General features: G+C 37.4%; 1 protein-coding gene and 1 long non-coding RNA gene across 5 annotated transcripts in view; one reads left to right on the top strand and one right to left on the bottom strand.

The window, feature by feature from the left end:
* dacha (dachshund a) overlaps positions 1–27,761 on the bottom strand; it is a 186,496-nt gene that overhangs the window by 151,241 nt on the left and 7,494 nt on the right. The window lies entirely within an intron of this gene.
* Positions 1–27,761, top strand: part of LOC129423433 (uncharacterized) — a 215,608-nt gene that overhangs the window by 183,849 nt on the left and 3,998 nt on the right. The window contains exon 4 of the long non-coding RNA XR_008637728.2: positions 21,435–21,780. This is a non-coding gene — a long non-coding RNA (uncharacterized lncRNA). The remainder of the gene's footprint in view (positions 1–21,434; positions 21,781–27,761) is intronic.

The raw sequence follows: 27,761 nt of genomic DNA, 5'->3' as shown, positions 1-27,761 counted from the left end.
TTTGATTAATGCTGAGGGCTGCAGTGTGTTTAGACAGGGTCACGACCCCTGGGCATCCATTTAATCAAATCTCCCTTTTTCTCAGCTCACCCAGAGGAGGTCAAAACTAATACAGCCTGCCCTGACTCCCTTCTCTCTTCCCCCTTCTCCTCTTTAATACAAGGCTACCTAACTTCAAATGCATGACCGAGGTGTGTGCGTGTGTACTGTCCAGGTTCATACGGGTGCGTGTTTTGGGGAATACGGAGCTATACTAGAGATAAAATTTTCACCAGAAATGAAATACATGTGACAAAAATGCCCACGATGTCCTTAAAGATTCAAACTCTCACATTTTTTGTATTTAACAAAAAATGTGTTGCTAAAGGAATAAGACAACAAATCTTTTTATCTTGGCATGTAAATGTATTATGTTTAAAAGCTTGATGTGATGAAGTACACCACTTTTATAGTATATTTGGGTAAATGTGTGTGTAGATGTATTTGAGCTTCCAGTGTATCCTTTTTATAAAGTCTGCACATCTTTACTGATTATAATAGGTGCCATCTAAGTTGTCGTGCTGCGTCACACTGCTAGCAGTGTAAATCGCTGTGCGTCTGCTTTGTGAATGCGAGTGCAAAGTTTGTGTGTGATCCTCTCTTTGTTTATCTAGTGTTAAGTAATTATTTTATGGAGCTGCCTCACTATCGGCACCCCCCACTTTTACCCGGCCACCGGGGAGGCCCTGACCTCCGGAAAGAGCAGAAGCCCTTATTCAGCGTGATATTACTTAGTCCTTTATTCCTCCACTCCAATAGTGACACTTCAGCGCAAAACCGCCTTTCTCCTACCTCTTTGAATACATTAGCCTCCGAGAAAAATACACGCTAACAATCCTTTGTTAATGATATGCTTATTTACCTGCTGCTGTCTGAAGTCGACACCATCCACGCTCACCTTACCTCCGCTCGCTGCTGCTGATGTCATCATAATTTTTAAGCAATAGTGCAATATTAACATTTCCCTTGACTTTCTCCTCTCTGGGTTAATCTTTGCTTTATTCCCCCCACTTTGAACAAGCCAATTACCCTGCTGGCCCAAGCCAATTACACAGTATTTGTTCAGGAGTTTTCAATAATGCTCTCTCTGTGTCTCTGTCTCTCTCCTACTCGAAAGATTTTCAAAAGGTTTGAGCTGTAATTGCCAACCATTGATCAGCATAAACTACGAGCTAAATGAAGTGTAGTCGTGTACGGGGATTTGACATGACACAGGTCTCTATGGTAATAGCGTCAGCATAAAATTGAAATAATTGCCTTGTTTGAATTACATGCATCTCCCGGCCCTCGCTTTTAATTAAATCTTTACGCCGAAGTTAAGGACATAAATCTTTAAAAGCTCTAATTTTACGGCACCTGCACATTGCTACAACGCTTCTAGAAATAATACATATTTCAATATTTAAGTGTTTAAAACAAAACTATTATAAAACTTACTTTAAAAAGTAAATTTCGTAATCATTATTCAGTAGTGTCACTGGCATGAAATTTTTGACAAGCTGATTATTTTCAAACTTTTCAGAGTTTCAGAGAAAAAATGATGAGGGCGAGTAAATAATGATTTGTAAGTAAACTATTCTTTTAAGAGTCAGCTAAAAATATGATATGTCCTAATATTGCTATTGTGGGACAGTGAAACCAGTCCAAATCAAAGATCTGAGTCTGCGTTTCTCTACAGGACACACACACGGGGAATAAGAGAGATGTCCACCTCGCTTGACTACATTTATTAAGGGTGCAGGTGCAAGGCTGTCTCACTTTCAATCACATACACACGCACACACAGCTTCATTCACACCGACACTCACAGCCCTGGGGTATGGCGGGTCACGGCTGTGAGTGACATGGCAGAGACTGAGGGACGAACACACACACGCACTTGTGTCCTGACTCCAGATTAAATTCCTTTAAACGTGGGAGGTGGACTATACACATGACCCTTATTTAATTAAAAATCACAGGAGTGGCCCAAAAGAGAGAATCGTTCATTTTGTGCACTAGGTACAGCAACAAGAAACAAGAGAGAAATTCACCATGAGGGGAGTCATGAACTCTTCCCTAGATTAAACTTACAGAGAAATGCTTGGTATCAATATTGAACAATGTAGCATGTTGTGTGTTGCGTATTTTTTCAAAAAAATTTCCCTCTGACACCTTGGTTCGCAAAGTAATTAATCGAATGTAATACAATAACAAAAATGTTAAGGACAAATATTTCAAAGTTTACCCGGGTTAATTATTTAGCATTAAGACACTTGTTTGGAGAGCTGAACTGTATATCACTAAATCAGATGTCATTGACACGAAATTAAACAAAGTACACTGTATGACATCCAAATTCACAGGGAAATTGCTTCACAGCAAGTTTTGAGAGAGCCGGTTAATTTATTAACTATTATTTTTATTATTTTACAAGCCAGCTGTCACAGCCACCAAAGCACATCAATTCATGGATATAAAAATAGATTCATCTTGATACTGGCTTGTACAGTTTAATTGTCCGTGTTATTGTTGCTGCGTGGCCAGCAACAAGCTCCTGAGAATTGCCTAATGTATGGCTATTTTGGGTTTAAAGTTAGATTAATGTGAGTTTATATTGCTTTAATAAAGTTATATTGCTTTAATTTATAACGTATAACGCCCCACAGGTGACTTTTCCAGTTAATTTTAATTGAGATCCGAAATTAAGTAAAATATAAAAATAAGCAAGCACGGCTTACTAACAAAGTGGAAATAATTAATGAAGTCTTGGAGAGCTAAATTTCGCAAATAAGATTTCAGACCCGTTTCTTTCCTTCTAGACTCCGATGAGGTTAAAGGATTAGTCAATTTTCTAAAAAAAATCCAGATAATTTACTCACCACCATGTCATCCAAAATGTAAATGTCTTTCTTTGTTCAGTCGAGAAGAAATTATGTTTTTCGAGGAAAACATTCCAGGATTTTTCTCATTTTAATGGACTTTAATGGACCCCAACACTTAACAGTTTTAATGCAGTTTAAAATTGCTGTTTCAATGCAGCTTCAAAGGACTTAATCCCAAACGAGGCATAAGGGTCTTATCTAGGGAAAAGATTGTCATTTTTGGCTAGAAAAATAAAAAATATGCACTTTTAAACCACAACTTCTCGTCGTCTTCCGGCTGTGTGACGAGCCAGCGCGACCTCACGAAATGCGTAATAACGTCGAAAGGTCACGTGTTACATATATGAAACGCACATTTGCGGACCATTTTAAACAATAAACTGACACAAAGACATTAATTTGTATCATTCGACATATAACGTTGGAACGCTCCTCTTTCTCCACACTTGTAAACACTTGAGCGTAGTTTCAATACGTCATCCGTGACCTCCTAATGTGATGACGTATTACGTGAGGTCACGCTGGCGCTTGACAGGACCTGAGGAAGACAAGAAGTTGTGGATTAAAAGTGTATATTTTTATTTTTATTGTTAAAAATTACAATCGTTTTGCTAGATAAGACCCTTATGCCTCGTTTGAGATCGTTTAGAGTCCTTTGAAACTGAAATTTTAAACTGCATTAAAACTGTTAAGTGTTGGGGTCCATTAAAATGAGAAAAATCCTGAAATGTTTTCCTCAAAAAACATAATTTCTTCTCGACTAAACAAAGAAAGACATCAACATTTTGGACGACATGGTGGTGAGTAAATTTTAAGTTTTTATTTAAGAAAAGGACTAATCCTTTAAAAGAAAAATGAATTCCTAGAATTTGCCACAATACAAAGCCATGCATTTCATAAAACTGCTTTCACAAAATAGTTTTAAGACCAAATTTTGTGAGTTATGCTGTTCAGATACATTTAATATATCTGTACTTTTACTGTTAGGTCAACAACAAACAGTTCCATTTAAGTTTAACATCGAAAAACACTGACAAACAAAGTCGAAAACTTAATAAAATAACTGAGAACTCCTCTGAGCCAAACTCCCGGATAAGTTTTCCCTTTTCTTTAATTAAATTCAATTTCTTTTATTGCCGTAGTGAGCAATCCCCAAAAACCAACGTACAAAAGAGCTAAACCTCCAATTCCAGTTAGCACTTTGTTTTTCGTGGTGTTCTGCAGTACTTTAATCACTTTTTCTGTATTTGTACCTCACAAGCAGACAGGATGGGACAATTAATTAACTTTTATAACATTGAAAGGAATAACAGGATGTTTTCAAACGCTGTGCAGTTGGAGCAGAGAAAGCCTATTGTTTAAGAGCGCAATTGTTCTGCCCACGAACACAGATGACAAGAAATAGGTGTATTTAAGGCTGAAGGAACGAATGCATCAGGCCGGTTCTTTTTCCTGAGATCGATCTGAGACAAAGCTATGGGAAGGAACTGGGCTAATTTAAGTCCCTTAAGACAATTAAACATTTGGTGTGTATTCAGCTTCACTGCATCTCTTATGGCTGTCTCATCGATTTCATTAATGTTATTTGAGAAAGAAGAAAAAACGTAAAGCGAACAAAAGGACAAAATGCGAAAACTCTATAGGGTAATCTAGGGAAAGACATTATGAGCACTTAAACCCAGTTCAAAATCAGAGAAACGCAGTTTTAACCTTCAAACCTAATTTTAAGAAACGAACATCACTCTGATATTTTCCTTTCCAAACACGAATAATTAATTCCCTAATTGAGTCGCCCTCTCCAGCCAACCGTTAACATCCCTTTCCTCGCTTTTTAATAAACTTCTTGTTGGGGCTGCGCGACTCGCAGATAGACAGTGTGATTCTGTGTGGTTGTTTAATTTGATTTGCTGTAATTAATTTGCCCCGTACGTTGAGACAGTCAGAGGTGCACGTATTTGTGGCTGCGTGTGTGCGTGCGCGCCGCGACCCGACGGCGGAGCGCGTGAAATAAATCATTTCTGTCAGAGCCTACCACTCACTTTAATTAAAAGCATGCCTTTCTATGGAAGACAATTACGCCAGCGATTGTGACAAAGAGGTGTATTAAGCCGGACCAAATGTCATAGCATGCATTATCTGCTGCAGGAGGCCCGGGGGAAGAAATGCGACGCAGCACCTGTTTCTAAAAAAAGGAGCGCTGTTCGTGCACCTCTCTGGAGCGCGTGTATGTGAAGTGGACATTTCTTTTAACCCCTATCAATGGTGCATTTTTCAGAGTGTGACATCGTGACCTTGCCTCTGTCTCTTTTTTCGTTCCTCAATGTGGGCCGTTCTTAATACAAAACGGGGAATTTCTAGTCATCATGGGATTTTAGGGCTTTCGTTGTTGAATCTGATCACACCGTTGATGTGTGATACAGGTGATCTTAGATCTACTGTACAGCATGTTGGATGTTTTTCATGATTAGATAATGATGGGGTAACACTTGACCATATGAAAGCTGGTAACACTTTATTTACTCTAAGTCCACTTTAGACATTTTGCATGTCAACTTATTCCATAAACCTAACCTCTTCCATAACCCTAACCTTTACAGTCTACTAATACTTTAATGACAGATAGTTGTAGGGCTGTGAAAAGATTAATCGTGATTAATCGCATACAAAATAAAAGTTTGATTTTGCATAATATATATTTAATTATTAATATATGTGTAATTATTTTGTATATATAAATACACACACATGCATATATGTACTTAAGAAACATTTACATGTATATACATATTTATTTAGATTTTAATATATTATATATAAATAAATAAAAAATATACATAAACAACATTTTTCTTAAATGTATACATGTATGTGTGTATTTATATATAGATGATAATAAACACAACAATACACACACAAATATATTATGCAAACTTTTATTTTGTATGCGATTAATCACGATTAATCTTTTAACAGCCCTAGTTAGTTGACATAATAGTTGCATATTAATGAAAGTTAGTTGACATGTAGTTGCAAAGTTATTTATAGTTATTAGAAATAGCGATCTGGCCACCTAATTGAACTTTAATCTATAAATTACAACACACTAGGGCCTGGTTTAACAGACAAGGCTTAGCTAAAGCCAGGACTAGGCCTTGGTTCAATTAAGATATTTAAGCATCATAAATAAACATGCCTTAGAAAAAGACGTTACTGCTGTGTATCATGAGACAAAACAATGCCACTGGTTGTTTTTAAGATCTTATTTTTTAGTTGAGACCGCTTAAACATATGATTTAGTCTAAGACTAGCCTTATTAAGCCTTGTCTGTGAAACCAGGGCTAGATGTTGCCCATTAACTTACATATTACAAGCATATTGACTGTTTATCAGTAGTTATAAAGTGCATATTAATAAAAATTCTGTCATCATTTACTTCCTTTCATCTTGTTACAAACCTGTATAATTTTTTTTTGTTTTGATTAACACGAAGGAAGATATTTTAAGGAATGTTTGTAACCAATTCACAAGCCCCATTCACTTTCATAGTATTCTTTTATCCTACTATAGAAGTGATTGGGGCTCATGATCAGCTTGGTTACTTTCTTCCTTCGTGTTCATCAGAACAAAGAAATGTATACAGGTTTGTAACAACATGAAAGTAAAAAAAATATGACAAAATTTTCATTTTTGGATGAACTATCCCTTTAATCCTACATCAAAATGTGTTGCCCATATTAAAGTGTTACAGAATGTTTTGTCACCGTCCGGTCTATACTTATGTCCTTTTACAGAAATTTTTGGAAATTGTTAATGTTTTAAATTTGAATCATTGTAAACTCTATAATATAAATGCCTTTTTCCATTTTGTCAAGTTGTCACTGTGTCTGGATATCTATCCTATCGCAGCGAAAGTGCGATCCTGCACGCTAACAACCACATACTGGAAAGGAAATCCGTGTTAATGGCAGATGTAAAGAGTTGCCAGAGATAGTTGGCGTGTTTGTGCTTACCTGTTAGGAGGATTGGAGAAACACAGCAGACGGATCGCCACATAAAAGAAAACAGAAATAGAGCAACATGAACATTTTTTAATGCATAATAAGCAAATTGTGATGACGTTCAAATAGTAGTTGCTACCTAACAGCGCTTGTGTTTTATTTTAATTACGTGTGTGTGTGTGTGTGTGTGTGTGTGTGTGTGTGTGTGTGTGTGTGTGTGTGTTTATCATTTTAACTCAGTCCTGAGGAAAGGATTGTGTATGTTGAGCAGCGTGTTTGATAATGTGTGTAATCAGTTTAATATCACGCTGTTCCACATCACAAGCAAGTTATTTTCAGTTACCGCACAAACGTTGCTCAATTAATCATTCATTACGGGATTTACATTGTATTTAAAGTTCAAGGGCCCCTTGTCGACCTAAAACGTGAAAGCATTTGCAACCCTTTTTAAGACAGTGGTTCCCAAACTTTTTCAGCGTGTGGCCCCCCTTGTGTACGGTGCATTTCTTCGCGGCCCCCCAAAGAAAATTTGTGACAAAAAACTGTTCTAAAACTCGACATTTTAATTAAAAAAAAACATTAAATTATACAAAAAAGTAGTGCTTTTGGTTAGTAGCCTTACTTTTTTAGGTTTAATTACATATAAATTATTGTATTTCATAAAATGTCATAAAACTGGGGCCCCCCGGCACCATCTCGCGGCCCCCAGTTTGAGAACCACTGGTGTAAGACATATTCAACGTAAAACAAATGTAGGGTGGTACTTTATTGTGTATTTAAAAACTAGATAAGTATTTAATTATTAAAATGACACTGTGCACGCTGACCCGGTAAACCTCAAAAATCTAAGCGAATACGGACAACAAGTCGCAAAGCAGAGAGCAAAGAAAAAAGTTATGAAACAAAATGATGAAATAAAACAGATATTATTGACGGAGAAATATGAAAAGAGACGGAGAGGAAGAGAGATACTTGATCAAACTCAACGCTGGTGCAGTAAATGTGCAGGTAGACTGTCAGATAAAGCCACAGAGGACATTTGGTGAGTAAGTCACATGTCTGCGTGTGCAGCGTGGCCATTTATTTTTCAGCTACATAAATAAAGTGTACGATACACATCTGTGTGCTGCCTGACAGTCTGACTGAGATTACAATGTCATAGAGAGCTCCACAATCTTTTAACTGAAACCCTCCGATTTCTGTCACGCAACCTAGCTTTTATATTTACAAGTTCTTCTTTCGCTTTAATCCTAAAGCATTAATGCTTATGCATTTGGCAGATGCTTACATCCAAAGCAACTTACAGTACAGTCAATGTATACATTTTTATGAGTAGGGGTTCGAACCCATGACTTATGCGCTGCTAACACAATGCTTTATCAGTTACAGGAACACTCACAAATCTACAGTCCCATGTTGTTAACATATTTGTTCTTTTATCATTATTAAAATCCAATTGTTAAGCACAAAAACGCTTGGCAACTGTCCTTACCGAGCGACTTTATTTCAAAGCCGAATCTTTCTGAACTCGTCTCAGGGTGACGTGCAAACTTTCTGCGCACCCCTAAAATAATTCATAACCACTTTTGTGAGTGACAAGCTCACAATGCTCTATAGGAAATTAATCTCATAACTTGTTCAGCGTTTTGACAACTCTGTTGCCTAACAGCTCAGATTAAAGGAGACACCATCCAATTATGTGTCAGTGTTAGCAGGCAAATAATAGCACTCATCATTTTGAGAACTATTGTTGAGGAAGAAATGCCGAACAATGCTAAGGACTACATTTTGGACTTGAACGGCACTGAAGCGAAAGCCTCTTGACAGGAGAGGCGTGAAACTGCTACATCTGTGACAGGAATTTTTGCCGAAGCTCTTTTAACGGCAACGCTCGCATTTTCCTTCGTCGAGAACAATTGGAGCCCACGGACCGTAGAGGTACGGTAATCAAACGGTAGCAACTTTTCTTTCTCTTCCCAGTCTCGGAACGGCGGGCGGAGCGAATACCTGCCAGTCATGCGACGCCGAATGTGTATCGCGGGCCGACGTTATAATTAAACGATCCTGGGAGACATTCAGGGACCTGCTGACAAGCACATTCGCGTTATGACAAGGTGGTCAGATGTTTGAGACTTATTCCTAAAGCTGCTATTAGGGAGGACCTGATGAGTCGAGTGAGGAACACACGCACACAAAAGCGATTTGTGGGCGTACTGGGCGGCACGAGCCTGTTGTGGCGTGAGATGTTTCAATGCTGCGTTAAAAAGTTGAAAACAGGCTTCAAATTTTTGACTTTTGAAGAGTGCCATATTTAATCTGTCGTTAAATACGTTTAAATTGCAGGGAGGGTAAATTTGTATTAGTCCTGAAAGATATAAGACAGGCTAGCACAAAAGATGGCAGTCAACCGAATTCAAATCGACGTAAATATCAATAATTAAGACAATACGTTGTTCACTGGGTTGGGAAAAGTATTGTGATTTTTTTTCTCACAATGTCTGTGCTATGATGGCAAGATTCTTTGTTTTTATGACAACTTTCATCAGTATTTTTTTTATAAAAGTTTAAACTCAAAGAACGAAGAAAATAATCACGTAAAAGTTTACAGCATAAGTTATAATAAAGAAACAAGCAAAAGTATCATAATATTATGGTACTGTGACTTGGATACCAGAGTTTTTCAGCTCAACGTGTGCTTTTGCAATTATTATTAACTCTTACGATCCATCATTATTCCGCCAACCTCATCATCTATCAAAAACTACATTTGCATTTAAGTTTTCTGGGCCCCTGGCTACAGAGTCCATCACTAACATACTGTCCCCCTGAGGACCCCTCGGGCCCCTCCGGCATGGCGACAGCAGAAGAAATGAGGCCAAAGATTCTATTACAGATGACAAAAGAGCAAAAGGCCCGACCTCCGGTGAACTCTATTATTTAACATACATTAAAACTGAGATCCTGATTTGTCAAAAAAGACATATTTGCTTGGAGCGGTGATCTAAAAAAATGTGAGTTTAGAAACTTTTAGTGTTTGGTAACTTCGAGATTTTGCTCAAAATGCTGGCCTAGAGATTTACAGCAGAAGTTAAGAGTAAAATGCAAAGACAAAATTGTGCAATCCAAGCTAAAGTCTTATTATGAGATTAGCAGCATCAAAGTAGCCATTGTCATAAAAATAACGAAAATAGTCAATGTGTCTCTATTGCTATAAATGATAATATTGCATTCATAATCCTAAAATTCATGTTTTAAGTACTGAAATTAATTAATGGCTTTTTTAACACTACATTTTATTATTTTGCCTAAAAATATCTTCCCAGTCTCATGTAGATTCATATAATTAGCACGAAGTGTGAAAATCGTGCAATACATATGCCAAATTCCAATTTGGCGTGCATGAGATACACCAGTCCTCCCCATTCACTTAAATGGTGCATCTTTTTTGTCGTTTCATTTATTGGTTTCTCAAATTTTTTCTGTTTTTCGAACCATTTTTGCTTGGGTTTAGGGTTATATTTGAGATTTGCTTAAGGAGGTTATTTAATATACAGGTTTGTCTACTTTTAAGCCATGATCGCTTGGAGTTGGGGTTAGAATTGGGATTTGGGTTAGGATGTCACTTTTATGTAATAAAAAGTTGTTCCAACCCAAGCAACAATGGTAAAGAAATAGCAAAAAATTTGAGAAACCAAAATAAATACAAAAAAAGATGCACCGTTTAAGTGAATGGGGATGGCTGGCGCATCATATGCATGTATAGCACGATTTTCACAATTCATGCTATTAATGCGCAACTCCGTGAGACTGGGTTGAAAAATATACATGTTGGCTTTGTGGATTTTGGCTTTCTGAACACTGATGTCAATCTTTGACATGGTCTTAGTCAATTTTAAAGTTGTCAAGGTTATATTTTCACAGAATGTTCTTTATGTAGGAACATTTTATGTAGAAAACAGTACATCACACAAAATGACTTTAGCTGGGTTTTCACAGAGTAATAAGTATTATATAAAAAATATGCACTGTAAAAAAAATCTACATATTTTTGTTACTTTAACTTAACAAATTAAGTAAAACAATTTAAACATGTTTTTATAAGTTATATCAACTTAAGTCAAAACTTAAAATAGTATTGAATTTTAAAGGGGACATTTCACAAGACTTTTTAAAAATGTAAAATAAATCTTTGGTGTCCCCAGAGTCCGTATGTGAAGTTTTTGCTCAAAATACCATATAGACAATTTATTATTGCATGTTAAAACTGCCACTTTGTAGGTGTGAGCAAAAATTATTGGTGTGTCCTTTTAAATGCAAATGAGCTGATCTCTGCACTAAATGGCAACGCTGTGGTTGGATAGTGCAAGTTAAGGGGGGTATTATCCCCTTCTGACATCACAGAGGGAATCAGATCTCAAAGACCTATTTTTTCACATGCTTGCAGAGAATGGTTTACCAAAACTAAGTTACTGGGTTGATCTTTTACACATTTTCTAGGTTAATAGAAGCGATGGGGACCCAATTATAGCACTTAAACATGGAAAAAGTCAGATTTTCATGATATGTCCTCTTTAATATATGTAAGGAATTATTGACTGGTGCCTATTTTAAGACATTTGACGGGTCAGGTGTGCGTTTTACAGAAAAATAATCAACACAAGTGGATGATTTCTCAATTAATCCGGATAAAGCATTCAATAGCATGTGGTATAAATAACAGTTGATTTAAATGGCTGTAGGCTGTTATAAATGACTTATACAAATATCCACATAGCCTCTAAATTAATATTAAAGTCAATATTATTCATAATGCATAATAATTAAAAAATACCTAAATAATAAATAACAAGCAAACCCTGTCATATTAAAGGACCTGTCAGGCCAATCTTTACAAAATGAACCATATTAAATAACAGTTTAACTTATCAAATAACAATTCAAGACCACACACACATCACATGCAGACACGCAGTTGCTTTTTTCACAAAAAGGGAAGCATTAAATGGTCAATTTCCTGTATGTGGCCTCATGCACCTTCGCATATCTGACCACTCCCTGAACTGTGACCATAGGGCAGAGTGGAAAAGAGAAAGGCGATGGATAGCACGCCAACCAGAGAGAGAAAGAGAGTTACTGCGGCTCTTTCAAAGGTGAACTCTATCTGTGCTGCTGCTGTAGTGAGCGCAGGCAGGTAATAAAGAACGCCGGGCCTGACAAGGAAGGTCTGGGCGCAGGTGTTAAATCAGGCAGTGCGGAGGGCAGCCGTATGCGCCGGCTGATTTATGGGCCCTTCCAACCCGTGTGTTTTAAACGTGACCTTGCTTATACACTAACCCTGACCCGCTTCTTCCCTGGCCCATTTTACCATGTGCTCCCGCTCAAATAGACACGCATTCATTCTCATGCAATACTCTACATTGAGACGTGCCGGCGCGCGATGCGGCGCATGTATATGTTTATGACTTAAGTGTCCTTCAGCAGCCGAGGATGCGAGCGCTGGAGTCGGACGAGAAGGTGCGAGATGAACACCGACGCATGCATGCGTGCATTTGTATGCACGTGTGTCTGTGAAGATATGATTTGCATGTTACTTGCATGGTACCCAAGTGTTGGAAAAATGAAGCGATTCACATTACTGGATACATCTCTGGATCTTCGTGACATGCTAAAAAACACACAAGACATTCCAGAGATTTATTAACTAAGTAAGATTGAAATCGAACTTGGATGCTCCAAATCTCACTGTTAATTCAATTATGGATTTTAGCCAGGGTCACAAACGTATATGTATGAGACCCATCTCTGCGTGTTTATAACATGGTGTGCATTTACTCCAAAAGCTGAAGCAGTCTGAGCATCTGAGCCACTAGATAAAGTTTACATCATTAGCTCAGATAGCTCCACTTCATCCGTTTCACTGTACAGCTGTAAGAAACGCATCAGCTCCCTTTAACAGTTATTAAACCCTGAACTGTGTCCATTCAAAGAGCTCTGCTCTCCCAACACACGCAGAATATCAAAAAGGCCCCGTGCACGCTGCGCAGGGGCGGCTGAAGGAAATTTCGAGGAGAAAATTAACGAGCTGAAATGGTTATGAGAGATATTAGCGTGGGCATCCTGGGATGCGTCTTCGATGAAAACACACGCAAACGTTCTCGTGAGTAGCGGGTGTGCATTACGAGCTGTACGGGGCTCGTAAAAGGTGGTTCGTGCCCGCGTTTGGAATTTGGGCTGGGTTTTATGGCAGGTGAGGGTGTGTAAAGAGCTCTCCTCTGACTTGCAGTACGTGCCCATGCCAGCATGCCTGGTGCCAGCCTGGCAAATCATTGGTGCTGAGGGTAAGACTTTCTGCAGAGGAGTACATTTATATAGCATTCATTCACAGCATGAAGATAAACATGTTGATTAAATATGAGAAAACATAGTTTGGTTAATTTAAGCATCTCATTTGATATTATTGAAGTTTTACTTTTTTTAAAGGCACATTCCTGGTGTTATTGCGAATGACTCAACAGTCCTTATTATTTTTGGTCTTCAGAATCTTTCATCGAAATGTAATCTACTCGGACTCTGAAATAACTTGGCTTTGAAGTCACCAAGGTTGCATTAGCTATTGCTTTTTTTGCATTGTTTTAACAAAATATAATTTAATGTTGGCTCCCTTGTACAGACCACCTATTATTCATAATCCAATCAATTCCTAATGGATAAAATCTAGACACCCCCCCCCCTTTTTTTTGCATATAACAGACTTTTTTTGGGTAGCACATATCGACAACAGGACAACAAAGCACACAAACCTTATGAAAATTAACCTTAGTAAAAGTGTAGTAACTATGTTTGTTTTGTATTGATTATTTTGGTGTCCTAATTTTGGTTCATATTGATTAGCATTTGTAAACTATGTCAGACTTATGTAGCAAAACAATGGCTAACTGAGGTTTAGCCATTGGTTTTTAGTTTTATATGTAGCCAAAACATGGTAATTTCAATGTGATCTCAAAGAAATTTGTATCTATTTATGTATGCATAAATAAACCCCACCCCTAACCTCGTCCCTAACCCCGCCCCTAAACGAAATGTCACTGAGGCGAAAGAAAATCATACAAATGCATACAACAGCATACAAATGACTTTGTTCATATTCATACAAATTAACCACCTTATTAAATACAGATAAATTGCCATGAACTGTGTTGGCTCTTTTTGTTAAAGAGCACCTATTTTTCGATTCAGGTTTTAAAATTTCCTTTGGTGTGTAAGTGTGTATTAGTACATGTTACCGATATGCAAAAGCTACAAACCCCAAAGTAAACGATGACGCGAGTTATCGTCTCCAACGTAAATTTCTTTTCTTGGACTACAACAAACTAGGGCTGCATAACGATTAATCGCGACTAATCGTTTGCAGAATAAAAGTTTTTGATTACATCATGTATGTGTGTGTACTGTGTAAAATAATTATGTATATATAAATACACACAGATATTTAACAAATATTGACATGTATATACATTTTTATATTTATATTATATAATTATAAATACTTAATATATAAATATATTTTTTTTTCTTAAAATTATAAATGGATATGTGTGTATTTATATATACATAATTATTATAAACAGTGCACACACATCATATATATGATGTAAACAAAAACTTTTATTCTGCAAACGATTAGTCGCGATTAATCATTATGCAGCCCTTCAACAAACACACAGATTGTAGGCAACTGTTTACTTCCTGGGATTGGTGATGTAGACAAGACCGACATTATCATAATTCCTCCCGCTTCGAACTTACAGCCTGTAAGTTTACTCCTGTTAGCAACCGAATCTTTCAAACATGGTAAGGAGCGTCACAGTTCCGGCTGACGTCAGAGGTATTCAGACCAATCGCAACGTACAGATTAGCTGGCCAATTAGGTACACAATGCTTGTCAAATCCGTGTGTTTCAGGAAGAGAGTGAAATCTGGAGCTACAAAAATGTACGGTATGTGAATTTTTTTGTTTTTTTTAACCATAAACCACGCAAACGCATTGCATTATACCAAATACACAAAATAACATTGTTTATTAACAATGAAATAGGTGCTCTTTAAACAATATTTCTCTCCTTTTGTGTTACACAGCAAAAACAAAGCCATATAGTTTTGGAGCGGCATAAAAGTGATGAGCGCCAAACGATGACCGAATTGTCCATTTAAAGTGAACTGTACCTTTAAATAAGGAGAGATTATGTGTCATAAACACTAATGATGATGAGATCTAGCATCAGCTGTTCAATCATGAGTCATTTATTGATTGAGCTGATGGATTTATATGTGGTTGATGGCCGTCGACTCGGTGGAACCGAGGCTCTGCCTAAATGGATGGAGGTTAACACAGCCCTATTACAGGCCGCTTGATTCCTCTGTGTTTTTATCGCATGCAAACGCCATCATTCACTGGCGCACGCGTCTGAAGATACATTGCCCGAATGCTCTCGCACGCGCGCACGCTATTATCACCTTTAACATTCCTAACCGCACGTCAGTGACAGTGACAGTATCAACCGAGCTTTCGACGCCTCTGCCAGCAAATAATTAAAGACCATTATTTACCTTCATCGAGATGAGCAGCTATCTCGCACCTCTTCGCATTCCACCTTTCAACCCCCCATTTCTTTATTTTATTCCAGTCTCCCCCTATTTATGTCAGCACCAATAAATCATGCCAAATTGATCCTTCTCCAACAACACGAGCTTTAATCTTCATTTACGACTTTTACGGGAAATGGTCTGTTTGTCTCAATACTCTGATAAAACAATCGTCATATGAACATACTGTATGTTTAAGAACAGTGTGGCGTATGATAAGAGAATAAAGTGTCAATGATTTGCAGTGGACAAATGTCAAATGTTATCGCAATGCTACGACCAGAATAGGAAATTAGACCGAATGCTTAGACTTGCGATAATGTGCCTGCCTTTCAGTTAAAGAAACCTCTAGGACTATACAGTAAGTTACTGTAGCTCAGTTGGTAGGTCACTGCACTACAAGGTTGTGGGTTTGATTCCCTTGAAACACCTTAAATGTACAGTAAGTCGCTTTGGATAAAAGTGTCTTGCAAATGCATAAACTTAAATAAAAAATGGCTATGCAGGCCTATAACTTAAAAAGGCCAAAGTATTGGCAAATGTAATTGCAGTGCCAGAGGTGCCAAATAAACTTTAAATAGTCATATTGTTAAAGTAGCAGTTGATCATTATGGGCAACACGTGCACATTGAACTTTTGTGTTTTTCCCGCTCTTCCCCCCCCAGTGTTCCCGCTATATACATTCAACCGTGGCGGCCCGCCACTCCTAAAACATCCCCGCCACGCCTGCGGTTGTGGATAGAAGGGATACAGCAAACGAAATCTCGTTGGATGAGCAATGTTTTATCCTAATCCTTCAACCAAACCCAACTTTAAACACAAAATTTCACACGATTGTAGGATGTATTTGTATCTAATTTAGCCAGAACCGCTGTTTTCATCCTAATAATCCTACCTCCAAATCTAATCCTTAACTTTTCAGCATTTGCTGTATACCTTCTAGACAAAACCCACGCCGGCAGCTCGCAAAAAAGCTACCGAAATGTCCGCCCTGCCAGACTGGCTGTCTAGAAATAAATTCCTTTCTGGATTCGCGTTGTTCACTCATTTATAAATAAATCTCATAAAATATCATAATTTCTTCCATGGGTTTAGTTTCATGCACAAATAGATTTAAATCAACAGAGGATGATTAAGCTACGTCTCTGTTTTGAGAAATAATAATAAAATAAATAAGCCTATACGAAATATGTTACACTTAAATAATTATTAAATTATTAAATTGACAAAACGAATAAAAAAGTTTCTGTTCTTTTTTTGTGACGCGCTCTAAAACCAAAGCACCAGAAAGCACGTCATGTTTTTAATGATTATAAATAAGCACAAAGTTTTCTCCTTATTGTGAGTTTACACAAATAAAAATACATCATTTGAAGTTTCGAATGTTGTTTTACTTTTATCTTTATGACTATAAATTTAGGGTAATTTGCTGCAAGGTCATCACGCATATGATGTTCACCGGCGCATATCTACACCAACACAGCGCAGGGCTGCGAGAAAAGACATTATTAAACGTTTAATTTAACATATTACGAGTTTTTTTTGACATTCATTTGGAATCACTTATATTATCAACTTATCTGGCCGTTAGTTATTCAGAATATAGGCTATAAGCGCAGCGCGCTGCTGACCGCTCAGCTGTCAGTCAATCTTCTGTGCTTTAGATCGAAACAAAGTTTCACATTAAATGATAAGATATTCAAAAAACAAAAGGCTAAATACTGAATACTACTTATATGCGACTGTAAGACATTAATAGTCGAATCTGTTTGCAAAGAAACTTACATTATTCCCGTGGAAGAGAAGAACGTTGGTAATAGAAACTTGAGGCAGAAGGTGAGACTGTTTTATCTGTTTTCAGACGAAACAGCACGGTCGGGGTACCCACGGGTGAACCGCATAATATTTGATCTAACGGGTGTAATAATAGACTTTTCGCGAGTCATTTGTGTTGTAGATGCAGGTCGGGACTCAATAGACAAGAGTAAAATGCGGGTCTAACATCCCCAACATCCAAGACCAAAATTCGACTCGTTTTTAAATGGCCCCATGTTTATTTGTGTTTAAGATCTGTCTGAAGACCGTTAAAGGTTTATATTTAACTGCGCGATTTGCGCTGTGACCTGCTCGGGGTCACAGTCTTTATGTCAAATGGTACGGGTGTGAAATAAAATTGCTGCTGATGTCGGATAACTGGTCGGTTGTTCTGTCAATCACAGCGGTGCGGATTATCAAACAGGACTGCATGACTTTGCAACAGCTCTGTAACGCTAAACACGAGGACGAACTTGCAATGCACACTACATTAAAACTACAATGAAATATCCGAACTATACGTACGTAGCTATGTAACGTTTTTTTAAGAAAATACAGTTTAGATCAAAACATAGAAAAGCAATATGCTATAAATATAAGGAAAAGTAAATGACAGCATGAAAATTACAAAAAAAATACATGTTAGTTTACTGTAGCCTATATTCTACTTAAAAAAAAAAAAAAGTACATTTTTAATCATCATGGGCGCCCCCTGCCGCCACAGCTGAAAAAAATCCTAGAGGAAACACTGTCCCCCCCACACATATTTCATATCCTCTTTAAACTTCTATACTATGATATGCATATCAATACAAATATATTGTTTATTTAAATAGATAACTTCATAATAAAGCATATTTAAATACGTTTCGTTCTAAACTTTATCCTTGCTTGGGCGCCTTTACTGTTTTTGCTCAGTTCCCCGGTGTCCTCCTCGATCCCGCGGCAGAGGGGAGCGTATGCGTCTCAATCATGCCTCAATTACACCCTGCTCGCCTCAGTATGAGAGATCTGTTATGAATACACAACCGCCGCCACCAATCACCATAACCACTGCTCTCATTACCATCCCTTTAACCGGAGCGATTATTACCCTTTTATTAATGGAGTGAGTGAGAGAGAGAGCCGAGAGGGAGATCGGAGAGCGCGAGCCGGTAAAAGAGAGAGAAAGGAGATACGGCGGCGCGCGGTAAACGAGTGTCAGGTTCGGTGCACGCACTGAAAAATTAAACCAATTAGGAGTGCCGTTTGGAGCCCCTCCGTTCGCATAGCTCTCCAAGCCACTGAACAGCTCCGAGGAAAGAGAGAGGGAGAGAGAGAGAAAGAGAAAAAGAAAGCGCGTGGCACTCTATCCTGTCACGCTCGGTGAAGAGCGGAGAAGAGCGAGCGCACAAGAGCAAACGTTGCCGCTGAAAGGCGGATTAAAAGCAATCTATATCCACATAAATCATTGATTAAATGAATCATGAAATTAATATGTAAATTGTGTGTTTAACCTCTATTTATATACCACTGTCTGTCATCGTAGCGTAAATCTAAAACTAATTGCGATTTCTCGGCGAGCCTGGGAAACTGCACGAGAGAGACAAGGAGCCGATTGGGGGAGTGAGGTAAAAGTCTGACATATTTATTAACTAAACGTTCAACTACATCAACTTACTCATTAACGGCGGTATTAAGGGAGAGCTGTGAGAAAACGACCGAGTTTGTGCTGCATCAGCAGTCCGACTGTAAAGAAATGTAGGAGAGTTTTTTTCTGGCCCACAAAACAACAGAAAAAAGTTAATTGTGGTTGTCTGACAAGACGAAACGATTATAGTGATGGTACTTTTCATCTAACTTTATTAACTAATTTGATAATCCAAAATTGTTTTTATCAAAAATTGGATTAAAAAGCTTTTAAATGAACCCAGCAGGCATATGACTGACATTCAACGTTGAAATATGGTTGAAATAACGTCAGTTTTTGTTTCAATGTTGAAACAACGCTGATACTGTACAACAATTCATGCTAAATGGTTGAAAAAGGTAAATAAAATACTTTCAATGTTTCAAAAATTAATGTTGAAATATGGTTGAAATAACGTCAGTTCTTGTTTCAATGTTGAAACAACGTTGATACAACAGTTAATGCTAAATGGTTGCAAAAGGTTAATAAAATAGTTTCCATGTTTCAAAAATCAACGTTGAATTATGGTTGAAATAACGTCAGTTCTTGTTTCAATGTTGAAACAACGTTGATACAACAGTTAATGCTAAATGGTTGCAAAAGGTTAATAAAATAGTTTCCATGTTTCAAAAATCAACGTTGAAATATGGTTGAAATAACGTCAGTTTTTGTTTCAATGTTGAAACAACGTTGATACCACAGTTAATGCTAAACGGTTGCAAAAGGTTAATAAAATACTTTCAACGTTTAAAAAATCATCGTTGAAATATGGTTGAAATGACGTCAGTTCTTGTTTCAAAGTTGAAACAACGTTGATACAACAGTTAATGCTCAATGGTTGCAAAAGGTTAATGAAATAGTTTCCACGGTTCAAAAATCAACGTTGAAATAACGTCAGTTCTTGTTTCAATGTTGAAACAACGTTGATACCACAGTTAATGCTAAACGGTTGCAAAAGGTTAATAAAATACTTTCAACGTTTAAAAAATCATCGTTGAAATATGGTTGAAACAACGTCAGTTCTTGTTTCAATGTTGAAACAACGTTGATACAACAGTTCATGCTAAATGGTTGCAAAAGGTTAATAAAATAGTTTCCACGTTTCAAAAATCAACGTTGAAATATGGTTGAAATAACGTCAGTTCTTGTTTCAATGTTGAAACAACGTTGATACAACAGTTAATGCTAAATGGTTGCAAAAGGTTAATAAAATAGTTTCCACGTTTCAAAAATCAACGTTGAAATATGGTTGAAATAACGTCAGTTCTTGTTTCAATGTTGAAACAACGTTGATACCACAGTTAATGCTAAACGGTTGCAAAAGGTTAATAAAATACTTTCAACGTTTAAAAAATCATCGTTGAAATATGGTTGAAACAACGTCAGTTCTTGTTTCAATGTTGAAACAACGTTGATACAACAGTTCATGCTAAACAGTTGCAAAAGGTTAATAAAATAGTTTCCACGTTTCAAAAATCAACGTTGAAATATGGTTGAAATAACGTCAGTTCTTGTTGCAAGTTCAAACAACGTTGTTACAACAGTTAATGCTAAACAGTTGCAAAAGGTTAATAAAATACTTTCAATGTTTAAAAAAATCATCGTTGAAATATGGTTGAAATAACGTCAGTTCTTGTTTCAAAGTTGAAACAACGTTGATACCACAGTTAATGGTTAACGGTTGCAAAGGTTAATAAAATACTTTCCACGTTTAAAAAATCTATGTTGAAATTTGGTTGAAAAAATGATAGTTGTTTGTTCGACGTTGATTTCATTTGCAAAATCAAAAGGTAATTCAAAGATGATTCAACCTTGTCCTTGAAATTGATTCAATGGTGAATCAATGTTGAAATGCCGGCTGGGAATGCATGTTAGCCGGATCTCACAGGAAACGCAACTGTTTTTACAAGGTGGCGATTTTGTATGAATTCATACTACGTGAATTGTACAATTATTTAAAAAAATTAAAAATGAAGCCCCACCCCCTAATTCAATGTCACTAGGAAGAAAGCAAATCATAAGAAAATCTTACAAATTAGCAAAGCAAATTTATACCAATTAGCCAACTTGTAAAATAACATGCAAAGTTAAGCTTGTAACAAAATGTACTACATTTTAAATCATAACAAATGTTGGTAAATGTGTTCTGTTCTGAATTGTATTGGTTGTAGACGTATTTAAAAATATATTTAAACTACCAAACACAAAAGATCCTTATTAAAATGCATAAGATGTGAAAACTCACAAATGCTGCACAGTGAAGTATTTGATAACAATAAACTACATCTGATGTTATCGTCCAAGTGTATATCCATTTAACTCTGCATATGTGTGTATGTGTCTCTGACAGACACTGTTTAGGGCTCCCAGTGGTTTTATGAAGCTTTGTGTGTTTGTGTGTGTACAGCTGGGTGATATAGGTGAGCTGAAGTGATGGGACTGGAGGCCCTTTCTGCCCCATCTGACATAAACCACGCTTTGGACAGTCCGGCGGACCACAGAGGACCCTGATTTATAGTCGGGCGAAAGCCAGGACAGCCGTGGTGATCTTTCAATAAAACATCAAAAAAAGCTCTGACCCATCCATTACCCACAAGCCCTTGTGGAACAGGCAGGTCAGGTGTTGTTGCCACCCCTCACGTCGCAATCTCACGCTGAAGTATCATGGGAAAAGCCAAGAGGACTGCGTGTACTGTTGAATTACAGCACAGTGAAAAAGACAGAGAGCGAGAGGTGTAAACTGCTATTATACGGTAAGCTCCAAAAGCAAGTTCAATTATATTTTATAAACGATTATAATATTAAGATTAATGCATTTTAAAATGCACATCTAATTTTTCAAAAAGGCATGAAAAAGCTTGTTTTTAATACAGGGACACAATCCTGCATCCACAAAGTCACAACGTAGCCGATGTTTGACAAGAATCCAATGCGATACTCACACACATTAAGCACGCCGACACACACAGAGGTAGTTTTTGATCTGTTATCTGATACATGCACTAAACTGAAGGCAGAGATCATTGTCAATGTGCGTCTTCAGAAGAAAGTAATAAAGCGCTGTGCATGCTCTCCCCCTTGTTTCCCTAATTCACTTCATTTCATTTTAACTATCCGTAACAATCTGGCGAGACATTACCCTGTAATGAAACCACACAGGGCCTGATTGTTTTCATCAGAATATACCACCCCTTCCACATACACACACCACGTACACCCAAACAACACCTATTACTGTCGACAGACACAATATTTACGCACATCCTTGCATACAAACACTGATCCTCCAACATTGGTTAATGGGAGAGGAAAGGAGTATAAGGTTGCGATATGTGTTTGTGTGTGGATTGTAGATGGCATTCAACCATATGGACGCATGAAAGCTACAAATAAAGTAAAGTTAATTACACTTAAAACACCAGTAATGTAGATAAAATTAATCAAAGGACGGCTCTGCGTGACCGTGAAAAGATGATTATAATAAAATTCTGGATGATTAATGGTCTTTGAAAAGCTCTGCGCATATGTGTGCATCCATGTATGTATTTGCATGTCAACATGTCTGTACAAATATCTAAAACCTGAAAAGAATGATTACTGGGCCGTGGCATGGGGTGGGGGGATTTTAACCATTTCATTGATTGGCTGAAAGTCTATCCAATGAGACGTCTCAATAGGGCATTTTTAAGACACGGGCATCATAATGATGAATAAACAACCACATAACCTGCTTCATGGTGTGTTTCCAATTTACAGATCCGCACACATGCTTAACATGTTTCTAATCAGGCCTAAGGCAGCTATTAACAAGAACTATCTTCATACTTGTGAGGGCACGGGAAAAAAATGAGAATGGAAAACACATAAATGACACAGTTACCGAGCGTGATTCGCATCGGAATTGTTTGAATCTTTTGTTTTTGTTTTGGTTAAATAAAAGTAACTGCAATGAGAGATACATATGAATCAGAAAAAATATGCATGATTTTGTATTAAATATTTTAGATGGCATATAGTAAAGCAAAAACAGAGCAAAGCAAATAGATATTGATCAAACATACAGTATTGTACAACCAGTGGTGCATGCTTTGCTGTGAGACCATCAAATTGCAAAAGCATTTGATAAGCTATCAAACACATGGCTTACAAATGAAGGTTTTTGCACATAAAATAAGACACAATATTTTTATTGAAATTAATTATTTAAAAAGCATGAAAAGCACCAGTAACACTTTACAATAAGGTATTTGTTAGCACTTAATAGTCATGACTTCTTAAAAATAAATTTCCTTAAAAGGTTCTTCACAGTGATGTCATAGAAGAATCATTTTTGGTTCCACAAAGAACCATTCAGTCAAAGGTTCTTTGAAGAAGCAATTTTTTCTGACAGTATATAAATGATCGCTTATATACAACAGTTTATTTAAGTGCACTGATGAAAAAAGGGAAAAGGTTAATCAACTTTAAAAATTACTTCAGTTGGTAACAATAAAAAAAAAATCAACTTACATTTTTCATTTAAAGTGTTTTTCCACATAAACATTAGATAAGTCCTAGACTAAAATAAATGTAAAGCTGTCCAAACTAAAAACAATTTGCACTGACATATCTTAACCCTTTAACTGGCGCAGCCCTTTTTGAGTGGGGGGTTGGTGAAAAGGTGATATACACCTTTATATTAATATAACTCTGGCTTTTTTTTTTTTGGTCTAGAAGCCTAATTTTGGTTTTAATTTTGGTAATTTTTGGTTTTAAAGAAGACACTTCAACGTTTTTTAGGGAAGTGTCAGGAGGTGAAAATGTTATTTTTTTTAAAGCAGTTTACATTTATTTGTAATAAATAAAAATGCAATATAGTATAATTTTTAATACATAAAATTGTCAAAAAAAATTAGGTTTGTGCTGGTTTGCTTTGAGGTTTGCTGCATACTTGTGTCACAAATGAATAAATTACAGTTACTGCATTATTATTAGGTTTTGAAATATGAAAACTACATTCTTAGACCTTTCCAACAATATATAGTTTGTCGTGATATATTAACATTTACATAGAAAATATTGAAATAAACGTAGGTGTCCCGCTCACGGGACAGCGCCAATTAACGGGTTAAAATACATCAGTGCCCTTTGTTTTGCCTCAAAATGCACATAAGTAATGTTTTTAGCAAGGCATGTTTGTTAAATTAAACTAAGGCCTAGTCCTGGCTTAACCCTCTGGGGTCTAAGGGGTTTTTAGGGCCCTGGGAAGTTTTGACATGCACTGACATTTGTGCTTTTTTCAGTTGCTCAGTTGATTTTTAAGTCACTGATATAAGTCCAAAAAACTCATTCTAAACATGTTTTCCCAAGACGTTTCAAAACAGGATCTAGAAGTCTAGAGTTTTTTCTTCAAAATGATGTGAAAATCATTCGGCCTACTCATTCACATAAAACAATATATTGATTTACAATTTCTTTGTTTGTATGACAAGTATTCGTTAAGTTACAGTTCATATTCTGACGCGTTTCTGAAAGGACTTCACTGAGGGAGAGAGAACAAAACGCGTATCATGTTTATTTTCTTAATTTTGCGAAAAGCACAACATTCTGTTTTTATTGGGAGTGGACAGGAAAAAAACTAGACACTTTAACGTTTTAAATGATGTATAAATCATATCTGTATGTCCAAAATCAGCAGAGTTATCCAAGTCTCTGAGTCTTGCGGAGTGATTGAAAAATAAAGAGTTTGCGGCGCCCTCGCCGCAGTCGACCCCAGAGTGTTAAGCTAATCCCTGTTCGGAAACAACCCCATAAATTGAAAAAAATTAGTGTTTAGGTTTTACTAAATTGAAGTGGTTTTTTAAGTTGATCCAACCTAAAACAGTGCATAGGCCAAGAAAAAATTAAGACCCAGCTGAAAGACATTGCATTTAAACATGTTACCAGCCGGATAACACCTGAAGTTGCCCATCCTAAACATACTTTTAAGTACAATAGATCGGAATAAATGACTGAAATAAACTATTCTCTTGAAATAATTGTTCTTTGTAATCTGATTTATATTTGTATGAAAAGAGGTGTGGTAAATTGTATCTGTGACTCATTTTAAAGGTTTCAGCAGGCTTATTCTTCTTGATGCATGTTTCCGGATGAAGGTATATAGGTGAGTTTGTCTGTGTGTGGAGGTAATAAGAGCTGCGCTGCCCGGGGCAGACGGTGGGAGAGTCGAGTCCTCTAACATGAGCACCAAAACTGGCCATGATGTCATCACATACCCAGGCTTTTCTTGATTTAACCCAGACGCAGACAGGCACACAAACGCTAACCCACACCCTCCCCGACCCTTAACATTCCACCTTCCCCTCTTTTATCTTTACTACTTTTAATATTCTGGAGCAGACAGATGTCTCTCTGTTCATCTGCAACTTGACATCGATATACCTTAAGTCTGTCAGAAGCTTCTGATGTAGAGGGAGGCCACAGTTATATGATCACTGAAGACCTTCATTTGGGTTGTTTACATGTTCACTACTGTACCATTCACTCGAATTACCAAACAGCATTACAAAAAAAATATTAAATGTTTCCTGAATCCTCCCACTGTTCGGAAATGGTCATAAAACAGATCCTAAACTGAATTCACGTCACTACGAAAGTAACCAACACATTTAAAGGGACAAAAAGTAGGATTTACCCCCATCTAGTGGTGAAATTGTATTTTGCATTCAAACGAACTCTCTAGCGCTCTCTAGCGCCTCGCTTTTCCAAATGCGTGTTGCAACTACGGTAGCCGTTATGATATCGCTGATCTCCCTGTCCGTTTCAGCTAGTTCACGTGTTTTGAATGAAAACGCGTTGTGGAAAGCGTTGGTAGGCTAGTGCTTTTTGTCCCTCTCTGCTATTATAGTTTATCAATACGACAGAACGATATGGATGCCTCCTTGGACCCGTTCAATGTAAGTAAAGAGTAGAAATTATAAGCTTACAAAGCTTATACAGAGGTCATTTGACACCCACGAGGACATATTTATGAAAAAAGACATTGATTTTGATTAATAAAACACTTAAAATCCTACTTACTGTCCCTTTAAGTAGTCAAATTTTGTTTTGGTGTTCAAAAGCCTAAAAACTTTCAAAATAAAGCGATGCTATTTCTTGTCACAAAAAGTTTTTCAGGTGTTAAAGGTGCAGTGTGTAAATTTTAGTGGCATCCAGTGGTGAGGTTGCGAATTGCAACCAACGGCTCAGTCCACTGCTCACCCCTTGCTTTTAAAATGCATAGAGAAGCTACGATAGCCACCACACATTAAAAATGTTTGTCTGTTAAGGGCTTCTGTAGAAACATGACGGCACAAAATGGCAACTTCCGTAAGGGGACCCTCTGTGTATGTAGATAAAAACGTCTCATTCTAAGGTTATAAAAACCGGTTCATTTTAAAAGGTCTTTATACACCCCTGATAATATAGTTTTGTATATTATTTTGCATTTCTTTCAAGAGATCCTTCTAAAAATTACACACTGCACCTTTAAGGAACCAAACAGCAAAAATGTCTCTTCTATGGCATCATGCAACACCTTTTTAAAAGTGCAGGGTCAAACCAAGATCAAACTCTTCCTTTTCAAGCAAGACTCGAGGCACGAGAAAAAGCAGGGTGGTGTCATGCTCTTCAGGTGAACCCATCTGCCTAAACCAGATTGAAGGGGGTAAAGCGGCAAATTATTGCCTCCAGATGTGGCAGACAACTGTAAACACTCATCTGACAAGGAGAAAGCACGACTTTTCCTCTGATCTTAACGTCTTTCAACTCCTCCGAAACGGGATCGCAAGAATCGGGTGTCAAACAATCGGTCAAGATCTCTCGGTTCTGGTGAATCAAACAATTTGCAAACAGTTCAACAGCTGCTGGCAGGAACGGGGCGTGCAGTGGAACGTGTCATCAAATATTAATCGGCATAATTGGGATGCTAGTTAGCGCTTCCTCAACCGGCTATAGTTCCCTCCAGCGCAGCTCGGCTTTCGCCCGCCGCGTGAGCTAACGCTTCGCACTTCTTATTAAAGTGTAGGAAAAGATGATGAACTCTTGAAAACGGATTAGGTTGGCTTATGTTTCAAATACTTTACAAAACTGCTCTAATCGTCTTCTCGCCTCCAACCCTGCCACGGCAGACAATGGAAGGGCGAAGGGGAAAAGAAAACACCAGCTCTTCCGCTACAAACTACTTTGCCGATTTTAGTGTCACATTCAATTTTCTGCTTCCTGCTTCTCCCCGGATCCCCGTCCAAAAACAAGCATTTAAAACATCAGTCCTAATTAGATGATTAGTGCTTGGAAGGGCAGAAGATAAGTCATTTGCATAATTCAATCATAAGAGTTAGAGATACATATTTCGATGTTCGTTTGTACAATTATCTCGCCTGTCCTGGGGGCTGTGATACTAATGTGATTAAACAATACTCTTGCACAGGGCCTACTGTCCTCCATTAAAGCACTGCTAGAGGCAAAGCAAAAATTAATTTTAGGAGACAATCAATTTTATTCCACATGACTGTAATAAATATAGCCCGGCTGCAGATGTGTCATTAAGCTCAGGAGGAGACTTTCCCAAAGTCAAAATGACACTAGGCTCTGTCTCTCTCTCTCTCTCTCTTTTTCTCCCCCTCTTTCTCTCTCTCTCTGCAGGTCTGTAGATGGTGAGCATAAAGTGTAATTTTTCCTCTTGTGAGGTTCTTGACAGGCCATATCCATCTGTCTG

This window comes from Misgurnus anguillicaudatus, chromosome 9, assembly GCF_027580225.2.
Source record: "Misgurnus anguillicaudatus chromosome 9, ASM2758022v2, whole genome shotgun sequence".
In the NCBI taxonomy this organism is placed as follows: Eukaryota; Metazoa; Chordata; class Actinopteri; order Cypriniformes; family Cobitidae; genus Misgurnus; species Misgurnus anguillicaudatus.
The sequence above is the reverse complement of the archived record's forward strand: the minus strand, read 5'-3'. Positions and strand labels throughout refer to the sequence as shown.